Genomic DNA, 11,808 nt, shown 5'->3' with positions numbered 1-11,808 from the left:
CGGGAAAAACTCGGGTGAAAGAAAGACAAAGATAGCGAATAATCGGGCCAAACTTATATCGGGAAGATAATAAAGAAACGGCTTTGCAAGTTCACAATCAACGACACCTTTTTTTCTCGATAAATCCGCGCACCAAGATCGAGTCACACGTAATAAAGGGAAGGTGCGTTGAATGAGAAAAATAGCAAGCTTCCATAAAACAATGACGAGCGATAGGTGAGAGCGCGGAGGAAAAATGTGTAGCGGGAGGAGTGGGCACGGAGGATTGTGGAGGAGGGGGGGGGAGGGAGGCATGAGAGCAAAGGGGGGAAGTGGGACAAAGATTAGAGCGTTAAATGGAGCGGCGGTAGGGATGGGGGAGAGGGCTGTATGGAATAGACGGGAGGGGATGGAAGAGGACGGGGAAGAGAGCGTTGGAGCGAAGGAAATGGTTTGGAGTGAAAAATGGAACGGAAGAAGGAATGGGACTCGGTGTGTGCGTGCGCGCGCGAGTGGGTGCGTGCGTGTTTGTGTTTGTTCGTGTGTGAGATAAAAGAGGGCCCGTGAAGGGACCAGTGGAGGGAGGGAGGGAGGAAGGGTGTATTTGTGGGGGAGGGGGTGACGGTGAGTAGAAGCTATAAGGGAGATGAGGAGGGTGTCCCGGAAAAGGGGAAGGGAGAATGAATCAGGATAGGTTCGGGAGAGAGAGTGAGGAAAACTTGCAGCGAAAAAGGGTTGGTGGGGTGCAGGGAGGGAGGAGGGAAAGTTGAGGCGAGAGGAGAGGAGGATCGGAGGCGCGGAAGGGGACGGTGGGGGCGTATTCCGGAAGGAGCCGGAGGAGGAAGGAGGGCGGGATATATAGCGGCGAAGTTATGGATCTGCAGGCAGGGAGAGGAGTAGGTTTGGAAGACGGGGAGGAGGAGGGAATGACGACGGATCCCGGGGTATAGGGAGGGAGGGGAGGGGGTTAGGGGGACAGGGAAGTGTAGAGGACGAAGGACGTCGGGAGAAGGAAAAAGGAAAGGGCAGGATTTACGGCAAATGACGTTCCGATGGGCGGGGGAAGGGACTGGAATGGGAGGAAAGGGCGAGTGAGGACGTCGACCAAGGGAAAACAGGGAGAGGTAAGGGTGAGGGGGTGAAGACGGTAGTCGGTCGGCTGGTGTGGGCAGTAAGTAGAGGCCTCGCCAATACACGTGTTCTGCATCACACGTGTACCCCCGTGTATTTGTGGTCACGGGGTGCGTCCTGTATTCACGTGTACCTGGAGCCCTCGCTCTAGTGACCAGATCTAATCCTTTATGGGTGTTTTGTGACCCACGACGTGATAGTAAGACGGTCATGCGAAAACAATTTTATGTATACATACGATAAATAATATATATATTTTATATATAATATATATATATATATATATATAATCAATATTTCAATCCTAGGATTGGTTTACTGCTACCCTCCATGCTGCTATACTTGAATGCAAGGCTGCATATTCTAGGGATAATAATTTGGCGGTTTCCCGTCGCCTTCCACATCGCGGTACTGCGGCCGATACCGTGCACTTCACTATCGCCCGCAGCTGTGGCAACTAATGCCGGGCCGACCTACTCGGTCTGCGCCACCAATGCCTAGTGTTGAAACTGCCATGAGTTCAGGGTAGTTTTTTAGTAGGAGTCTATTTTTCTCTTTGTATCGTTCCGAAATATCATTTACATCTAAGCTGAAAAATTTTCGCCTGTCACGGGAATGAATGTACGAACCAGTGACCTTCGGCTCCACAGGCAGGCACGCTACCTTTGGTCTACTCCCGTCCTCGTGTGTGTGTGTGTGTGTGTGTATATATATATATATATATATATATATATATATATATATGTATATATATATATGTATATATATATATATATATATGTATATATATATATATGTATATATATATATGTATATATATATGTATATATATATATATGTATATATATATATATATATATATATATATATCTATTGTCCATGATGAAGGGGGTGTTGACCGGCAGTGGGATGTTGAAGACTGTGATAGAGGGTAGAATGTTGGGCAAAAGAGGAAAGGGAAGGAACAGGATTGGGATGTTGGACGGGATGAAGGGAGGAAGAAAGTACTCAGAGATGAAGAGGGACCTGATATAGAGTAGGATGATGGATTTTGTGTTTCGTTAGGAGTAATAAAATATTTGTTTGGTAGTTGTGTCCATCCAAAAACCTACTTTAACCGGTAGATTACCTTAAAAAAAAAAAAAAATATATATATATATATATATATATATATATATATATATATATATATATATATATATATATATATATATATATATATATATATGTTTATATAATGTATATCAAGTTAGCACTAGCAAACAAAAACAAAAAAACACAAAAAAGAAAAGAAACTCACTTGTTTTCGAATTTTCGGTGGTCAAGCCACATTTTTCAAGGAAGAGAAGGAAGGAACTAAGGAGAAGGTTACAACAGAAGAAGGGTCTGGAGACGCTGGATGGAAGGGGAAGGTAGGGAAAGGTTTGTTAAAGAGTTCGGAGGGGAATTTTTAGAACTGTGGGAATGATATGGAGGGTGTTGGGAGCGGATGGTGGATGAAAATATGTGAAGATTAGGGTAATTAATGTCTAATATTAATACCTAGTTTATTCCAGGAATCCAGGATCCAGATAAACGCCTGCTCTATTGTTTCAAGTTTGAGTGGAGGGTCAGAGTGTGGGAGGGATGCTAAAATGGATACACAATAGCATTTATCAAAGGGAATGTTTTGTTCGGAGGCGTTTTTGGGATTGGGAGCATCCCAATCAGGGAAGAATTCTTGCATGATGCCCGGTGGTTATTGATTCTAATATTTAGGGGTGTGGTACATGTCCAATATAAAAGGCAGGGCATAGTTGGCAATTCAGAAGGTAAACTACGTTACCGGAAGTACATGAGGAGTAGGGAATGGGTGGGAGAGTGTTGAAAAGCGGGAGGGAGAGGGATGGGGTTCGGGTTTTGAAAATAGGGCATGTTTTGTATCTAGGTTTATTGTAGGGTATGGGAAGTGCTTTGGGACGGGGTGGGGATCTAAGGAGTAGCTTGGTTGATTTGGGGAGATCTGATAAGTTGGCGGGGCGTTTGAAGTAACGGAGGGGCATTTGGGAAAAAGGTTGGTGGTAGAATTATGGTTTTTGAGGATAGGGTAGAGGTGTGTTAGGGTTGATCTCAGAGACTCTAGGTCAAGTGTGTGGTGCACATTGAAAGAGGGTAGATTTCTGCGAAGGAGGAAGGGTTGGAAGTGTAAGCATGTCTTCGGATTCTTTTGTTAAGGAGGGAATCAGGTTAAACTCGTTGGAGGAGGAAATGGTGTAGATTTGAGAGGAATTTATCAAGTGAGTCAGAATGATTTCAGATTTGGTGTCCTCTTATGGAAAGCAAATAAGGAATGGAGCGTTTAGTGTAATATGGGTGGCAACTGTTATAATGTAAGTATTGTTGTTTGTAGGTCGGTTTAAATGACAGAAGTGTGGAATTTTTTGTCTATTAATCATACGTTTACATCTAGGAAGGTGATTTGGGAGAGGAAATGGTGGAATTGAAGGAGACAGAGGACGAAGCATTGAGGACGGAAATAAGCGTTTCCAGGGAATCAGCACCATGCGGCTAGAGAAGGAAAATATCATCAATGTATCTAGATCACAATAGAGGTTTCTGGGGTTGTTTTATCAGGAAAGGTTTCTCTGCGAAACCAAGTAAGAGGTTTGCATAAGGAGGGCTAAACCTGTTTGGCAGCATATATGAAATATGTAACATTTATATAAACATCAACAAGCAAACTGATCTATACACATCTTTTCAACCTATTGAAATAAGTTTAAAATATCTCATCACTCTGATCTGAATTACTATTTTTATTGTGAAATAATCATTAAGCACACATGCAACGACATGAATATAGTCAATTATTGGTTGACACCAAAACTTAGAATACAGGAAATACTTCTTAAAAATATTCTAGTATATGGAGCATGGAATTGTGACTTCTTAGTTCTGCAGCTTAAACTACGTATACAAGATGAGGGAATTCCACTTAGTTAAGCCTGAAACTGTTAACTTTACGTATTCAAGGTTGATTTTTAGGGTCTTTTAAGTTAGCATTTAAGGATATTACCATAAAAATGAGACAGTAGTGTGCTAGAAGAATACTTGTGGATACAATTTTAAAAGAAATAAAAGCGTGATATCAAAGAAGACGGAAATCGCCATTCGCGAAAAATAGGCAAAGAACAAAGTATACTGATCTGAGGCTGGTCACCCTATTGGAATTTTCTCAGGAGTAGTCTTCTAAAGAAAATGTCCTGGGTAAGGACGAATAAATGGAGATAAAGACGGAACCAGACCATCAATGGGTTTCATCAAGCGGATATGATAGTTGAGACTGAACTTATAAAACAGCTGAGAAGAGACCTGAGTGGAGATCTGCATGAAATCAATCTTCAGATTTCAAGACACGGATGAGGGGCGAATGCGCAATTGATTAAAATGCTCTCCATGGATGTTGTACTATTCCAGCACTGTTGTCAATTAGCAGCACGTTACCTTATATCTTGATACGTTAGTAAATTTGAAATTGATACGTGAGTCAATACCACTCAGTAGTCTCCTCCTCCTGCATCCTATCCCTCCGGTTCCAAGATTAGAATTTGTAAAAACAACTCTGAAATAGGCCTCCCATTCCATGAAATATCTGATTTATAACGTTTCCATGAGTTTAATATTCAGGCATAAATGTCAATTTGACATATTCAGACCTATTAATAGCCACTTTTCAAGACCACATACGGGGTTGAAAAGGATCTTAAGCGAACCTAACCGAGTTTAGATAATTTCTTAATTGCCTGACGTATTGTTCATGCAGATCTTACCTTATTCTTAGTCGAAGTCCGTCTAACGTAATCGATGTTTGACATGAAGTTAGAATTGAATGTGAGTTCGGTCATCGAAGTCCTCAGAAGTGAAATACCTACAAATTTAATATCTTCACGTGCTGAATGGTTTTGAGATCATGTAATTCATTCCTTTTTAGTGATGATTGAATGAACGGCTACAAACTTTATCAAATATTTTTTCGATAGACGATCTTTTGAAAGAATATCTCGGGAAACTGAGTGGGGAATATATGGAGTCAATAATGCCAGCAGTGGAAATATCATCTTTAGACGACTTACATCACTCCATTTCCCACTATTCGCTCTAGGCTACTGGTTTATTGTTAGAATGTTATACAACCCGACTTCTGTTCCCTTAATTAACAGCAAACCGAGGATTTTATGTAAGTAATTTAGACAAAATGGAAACTAAATAATATTTTTGGAAGCAGTCGGGAGCAAAGATTCAGCATGAGACAAGTCAAGCCAAATATGAATAAATAGTAGAATTCTGGTTGCTAGGAAGCAATAATAAGAGTGTCAGCACTACCCATGATTGGAAAAATGAGAAAGATAAATGCGTGGAATAGTCCATAAGAAAAGAGCATTTTATCTGAAAATTTATGTACGTGTTGTCGCGTAGTGTCAGTTTGAAACAAACATGAAAAGAAAGTAAAATTTCACTTAACATATATCTGAAGCAAAATTTTTATTAAGTCTTGAAAAAAGAAATAGCAGAAAAGAATAGAGAGTGAGAATTCATGTGTACTATTGATATTAAAACAAAAATAATGTTAGGGAGGAAGTCATCATTAAAATGATCCGGTAAAGAACGGGGAAGAGAATTTGCTGAAAACACTGCAAAAAAGAAGAAGAAAGAAACTCAGCCTGCAGATTATGGAAAATAACATTCTCTTGAATGAAATTATCAAAAAGTATTACAACGAAGGAATTTGTTTTGGAAGAAGAAGATGGGTTTACGTCAAGCAGAATGAGAGTTGCAAATTTAAATAGGTATGATGAGACTAGTTTGGGAGAGAATGGTTTAGCGAGCGCAAGGAAACCAATTTTCAGGTTGCTGTTAATGGCTTATCATAGTTTATGCCGAAGATAAGCCGTTCGGTGAAACTTTTCAAATTGTTATTTTACCATTTTTGTGTCACATGAGCAATTGCAAGGTTAACTTTTAACCGGACTTTTAAACTGTGCATCCTTGTGAAACAGACTCCCGCTGGAATGAGGGTCAGGCGACAGCTCTGCCGTTGTGTGTGGGTTATGTGCGACAACTGGCGGTCGGGATGAGATGGAAGGGGAAGTTGGGGTGACTGAGGGGGTGGGGATGGATAGGTGGTGGAGTTTGAGGGTGGGTAAAGGAGAGAAAAGGAGAGAGATAGGAATCGGGTAGTATGTGGCAGGCGCTGAGGAGGAAAGTGAGAGTGGGGTAGGTGGGCGAGAGGTGGTGCCCACACAAGAGATTGGGAGTTTTGAGAGCCGGGGACGAGGACACTCTGGCGGAGGGGTTGGGGGGCTGGGGCGAGCGTATGAAAAGAGAGGGTCTCACGCGAAGGAGGGAGGTAGCGAGGATGGAAGGGAGGTGAAGGGAACTTTCTTTCTCCCAGGCAAAAACAATTTTCCTTCAAAGTTGGTTTCTCTTTTCATCAGAGACTTCAGTGGAGGGACGAGAGGGGCAGAGTGGGAGTAGGTTAGAGAAGAAGGGATGTGGAAGGAGGAGGGAGGAATGGAGAGGGGAAGGGATAAGGGAAGAGGGAGAAGGGGATATTATTTTGCACCCAATGCCGCGCATGTTTCTACCGCGCTCGTTTAATCTCTCCCGATTAGATACACAAATATATTGCTCTAAAAACCACCATAGAATACCCTGTGGTAGTGGAAAATTTTGAGAAAACACGAAATAAAAGATAAGTCAGCAGCATAGACTACAGAGTAATACAATATTTCGTATTAAAAAGAATAAGTATTGACTAGCACGAAAGGAAAGATTGCATTCAATGGTGATGGAATAATAATTGATAAAATTGTATGGATTGCATTATTCTCTGCGTCAAGAATTTTCGTTCTTTCTTAAGTAGTCTTTGTGTGTCTGTTTTTCCATGCAGTTCTACTCGCGAGTTTTCTCCTGGAAATAGATCCGTTGCATCGGTTTTTAGAATATCCTATTTTCCATAACCTTTAGGAACTCTCTCACTTTTCACTTTCATTTGAAGTTTAAACTATCCCTCAGGTTTAACCTTAAGCTTTTCTGGTTAGCATCTTTCTAGAATCATTATAATGACATCTAATCTTCGAAAAATCCGCAAACTAATACTCACTAGACTCACGGCTCACGTTCGCAATATAACCATGTAACTCATGGCCTATAAATTACTAGCAAATCATAGAGATATTCTTCATATATTATTATCGTTATGTAACTTTCCGAACAGCTTTGCATAACTAAAAAATAAATTGCTACGTTCCGTTGCGTTGTAATGCTGTAGTGACCCCTTGGGAGGTTCTCCATTCTTGTGATTTAAATCCGCTGGAATCATGTCCCGAGCGCTATCAGAATTCAACTATATTTTCAGATGCATCACGCCTATAAGAGGACGGAGTGTTTTTTAAGGATATGAAGACAAGGGGAGAATTTAATAGCTCGAGAGAAAGAGAATAAATGAGAAGGTAGAGTGGGGTTAAGGGAGCAAGGAATAAAAGGAAGCAGGGTTTTGACCGAGCGGGTCGGGGGGAAGAGCGGGGTGTTTGGGAGGGAGAGGAGGAGGGATAGGCGGAGGGATGCGGTGGCGTAGAGGAGGTGGCGGGTGGGATCAGCAGGGCGAGTGGGGTGAGTGGGAAGGCGGAGGTGGAGCCGGGTTATTGCGGAAGTGGGGGCATGGTCGCGGTGTTGGGGCGAGGAGGGAAGGGTGTAGAGAAACGCGGAGGTGAGGGGGAAGGCGCACTTTAGCGGGGGGTGTGGGTGGGAGGGTGTGAGGAGAGGGATCGAGGTGGGGGCTCTTTTAAGTATTGCCGAGTCGTAACTATGCTAGGCGGATGCAGGGGACTGCTCGCTCCTTGCCAAGGATTATGTGTAAACCAATCCTTATAAACACTCCCCGCGGATGTTTCACAGCAGCCACACCAAACACTGCAGCCTTCGTTCAATCTCCGAAGACGAGTCAGTTTGGCACCTCTTTCCTTCCCTGCTTCCAATCTAAACTTCTACGGCCGCCATTCCCTCACCTCCCAGCCCCCCCCCCCCCGATACGCCAAAAACCTTTCCTTCCCCCTCCCAAACCTGATAAATACTCTGCCGCCTTCTTCCTCTTCCTCTCCTCAGTCTTTTGGAGGCCGGTCGGCCGCGAAGGCCAGCCCTCGCCGATCACCCTGCCCTTGACGCGGATGTCGGACTTCGATTCTACGCAGAGGTGGGCTCTTTGTGCATCATGGGTGTTGGGTGATTTTCGCTGAAAACCTTAAAAATGGAGGCGGAAGCCGGGAAGGGCGTCTCGCGGGCTCGGGGGCCACCGCCCCAAGGGTGGCAGGAATTCAAGCGTGCTCTCTCTCTCTCGCTTAGGAGAGGCGTGAAGACTAGTCTCTCATTAGTATTTTCTTCCTGCACTGTCTTAAATCGTGTTTTTTTTCATTACTGCTTATAATTTTACTGATGAGAACTAATGAGTATTGTCTCAGCGATTATGTAGATAATTTTAAGTATCTAGTAGTTATTAGGGAGGGAAGAAACCTGACGATGAAAAATGATAGATATAGAATGTCAGTCAAAAAAAAAGGTTAGACTATTAGACCACTTTCTGAAAGTGTTGTAACTACGGCAGAGAAGAATGTCATCGTGTCCGGTTGTGATATTATAATTATTTCCCTTTGTTATTACATTATAGTTACAGATGGGATTCAATGTTAAAAATGTGACGATCTGATGGCTGATATTTGCGTGGGAGGACGTACAAATTGTTGGTGATATTCTATCGAAAAATTGATTATTAGGCAAGCTGAGTTTGAAATTTTGGTGAGTGGTTATTTGTGAATGTGGTTACAGAAAAGGTAAAGTGAGAATGAGGAAAATAATGAGAAGAAATAGGAATTGTAAGTGAAAACTTCTGCGGCAGTTTCAATGGCCGGATCATTTTTATTGGGCAAAGAAGGTTAGGTGGACTTGATGAAGATTTTATGAGATATGTTTGGGAAGGAGGAGAGTAGAGGGGAAGTAGGATTCAGATTTTTTCTGGATAGTTCAAAAAAGTAGAAAACGCTGACACAACTAATTTCCACATTGACTTCATTTGTAAGACTAACTTTTTAGAGATCTTCAGAAGTTTTGGATTGTATTATATATTGGACAAGAAATTGACGCAGTATAAACCGAGTACTAAGCATTATTTATTTCATTGATCATTAGATATACGCACTTAAATTTATGCCGTTGAAAAGGCTACGACTTAGGAAGAAATTTTTGGTTTTGTTTTCAGGCCTTTCCCATCACCTCCACAATGCAACTTACACCTCCCGCAAAATCAATGTTCTCAGTCTTCATTTTCTCCTATGCATAATAGCCGCACGCACGGCTCTTGGCCGCCTCGCTAGTGTTATCTAGAATTTGGGTTTACATAAATCCCTCGCTCCTTTAAAAGTTATGGGCGCGCCACACCCCGCGCTGTCGAGATTTCCCTCGTCCCTTTCTCCTTCGGTCTCGTCCGCGTTTTTTTCTCCTCCTCGTGGGCACCGACTGCATAAACTATTAACAGTCCTCCTCTGCGGGCGAGGGATGATGGAGAGGGTGGGTGACGGAGAGAAAAGGTGACGGAGAGGATGGGTGACGGCCCGAACTGGGTCGCCGAGCGTCTTCCGTGGCATCTTCAAGGCCCTCCCCACACCCTTTCTCCTCCGCTATTGGGCAGAAAATGGGTCGCCGCATGAAATGTTTGCGCTCGGAGAAATGAATATCTACAGCACAGGGACGATTTTGTCGTCGGCACGGTGGTTGAAACGTCATTTATCTCCGACGGTGCGAGCAGACATCCACCAAAGGCCTTGGGGAAGGTTCGAGAAAATTATGAAGTTTCTTACATGATTGTACTCTCTACCTTTCTACTGTATGAATGCCACCAGCGGCAGAATGAGTTCTCAAAAGAGCCGCCAAATGAGAACCCCCGTCTGTCGTGATTTCAGCTACTGCCTCCTGATTAGCAAACCGTGGTATTGTGACGAAGTGCTTTATCCGATGAAGCAGATCAATGCCAAGTGGTCGCACGTGCGTCCAGAGTTCTGTTGGCTCATCTTCTCTTTCCATTGAACCTACAATTTCTTTTCCACCGGATCATCTTGTGTTTTTCAAGAGAACTTCTATGAATTGATAATGATGTTTTAAACGACTTACTTGAATTTATTTTATTTAGTTGAGGTTTTTGCAATGATCATTGGAATTTACGTGACCAACCGAACGGACAAAGACGTGGTAGCTCAATCTAGACGTTCCTCGGTTCAAACAGTCTCATTTACCGTAGCGTTCTGAATTCCAAATTAGGATGGAAAAGAATTCCTGCAGTCCTCAGAAATTAACAGGCTTTCATAACTTCCCAGCCGAAAAATCTAATTAGTATTTACGACTCCTACAATCCTAGTAGAAATGGTTTTACCGTTTATTACCTTCCCCGCCTTGAAGGGATGCCTATTTGATGAAAATGTAATAGTTGATCATGATTGAATTATTTATGTGTATATTTATTTATGATTTATGTAATATGACTTCACTATACCGCCTATACGTTCACACGGGTGAAATGGGTTTCAATAATGAAATTTTCTTCATTAAAAATGGTTCCAATGGCAAGTATATCATATCTAAACGATAGCGTTTTCTATCTAGGAGTCGTTATTTTGGATGAGCTGTTCTCGGGATTTCCACCGGGTCAATCATTTTATTTCAATTGACATTCACTCCTCGATTCGTTGTTTATCTTCAGGGATCCGAAGCGATTATTAACACTACATCAGTTTAACATTATATGTTCGTCGCTCACTATTTTTCATTAATGCTGTAGTCAATTACTCGGCTGCTCAATCTACACAGTCACCGGGAGTGGAAATATTTACTTTAGGAATATGAATTGGAAGCTAATTAAATGTTCTACCGGAAAATATGTAAGGAATATGCTAATCCTACTGAAATTATATATTTTTATTGAAATATCTTTATCAATTTGTGTAATAAGTCGCTTTTATTAAAAATAGTCTATTTTTAATACCATCTAAATTCGGTATTGTATATTGATAAATACTGACTTTGAACTTGTAACTTTGAGATAATTCGGTCATGTATTTGTGCATTATTTTATCCTTATCATTTAAGTGTATTTATTAAAATGACTCTTAATAAGCAATGTGGTGAAATAATCATTGCATTATCCGTCGTCCGTCAGTCTTTTCCGCCGAATCAATCATTGTTTCATATCCATCCAAGCGGGCTACCAAAGAAAATGTTTAGGTTAAATATTTTTGCATATATCTTCTAAACAAATTGGGAGAAAAATGCCATTCCCTTTCACGACGATTATTATAGCGGAAATGTATTGATGTCTTGCATGAGTCATCTTTTTGAGCTACTTCAGCTTATAACGTTCACAACTCCGAGTACAAGTATTCACGAAGCCCATTTCACCCTCTCCTTTTGCTCTTGGATTTTTCCCCTCACTGCCTTTCAGTTTACATTAGGTTTGAGTTTTCAATGAAAGCGTCTAAAAATTCTTGAGCGTATCGGATTACTTAGGATAGACCTACAAATTTTCAACATTGAATTTGTACAAGATTCGGACATAATATCGCGCGTGAACTTAAAAACTGTAACGGAAACGACTGTCAGATTTTTCAACTGAAACTA

This window comes from Hetaerina americana, unplaced genomic scaffold (assembly GCF_022747635.1).
Source record: "Hetaerina americana unplaced genomic scaffold, ioHetAmer1.1.p SCAF_3, whole genome shotgun sequence".
Classification (NCBI taxonomy): Eukaryota; Metazoa; Arthropoda; class Insecta; order Odonata; family Calopterygidae; genus Hetaerina; species Hetaerina americana.
The sequence above is the reverse complement of the archived record's forward strand: the minus strand, read 5'-3'. Positions refer to the sequence as shown.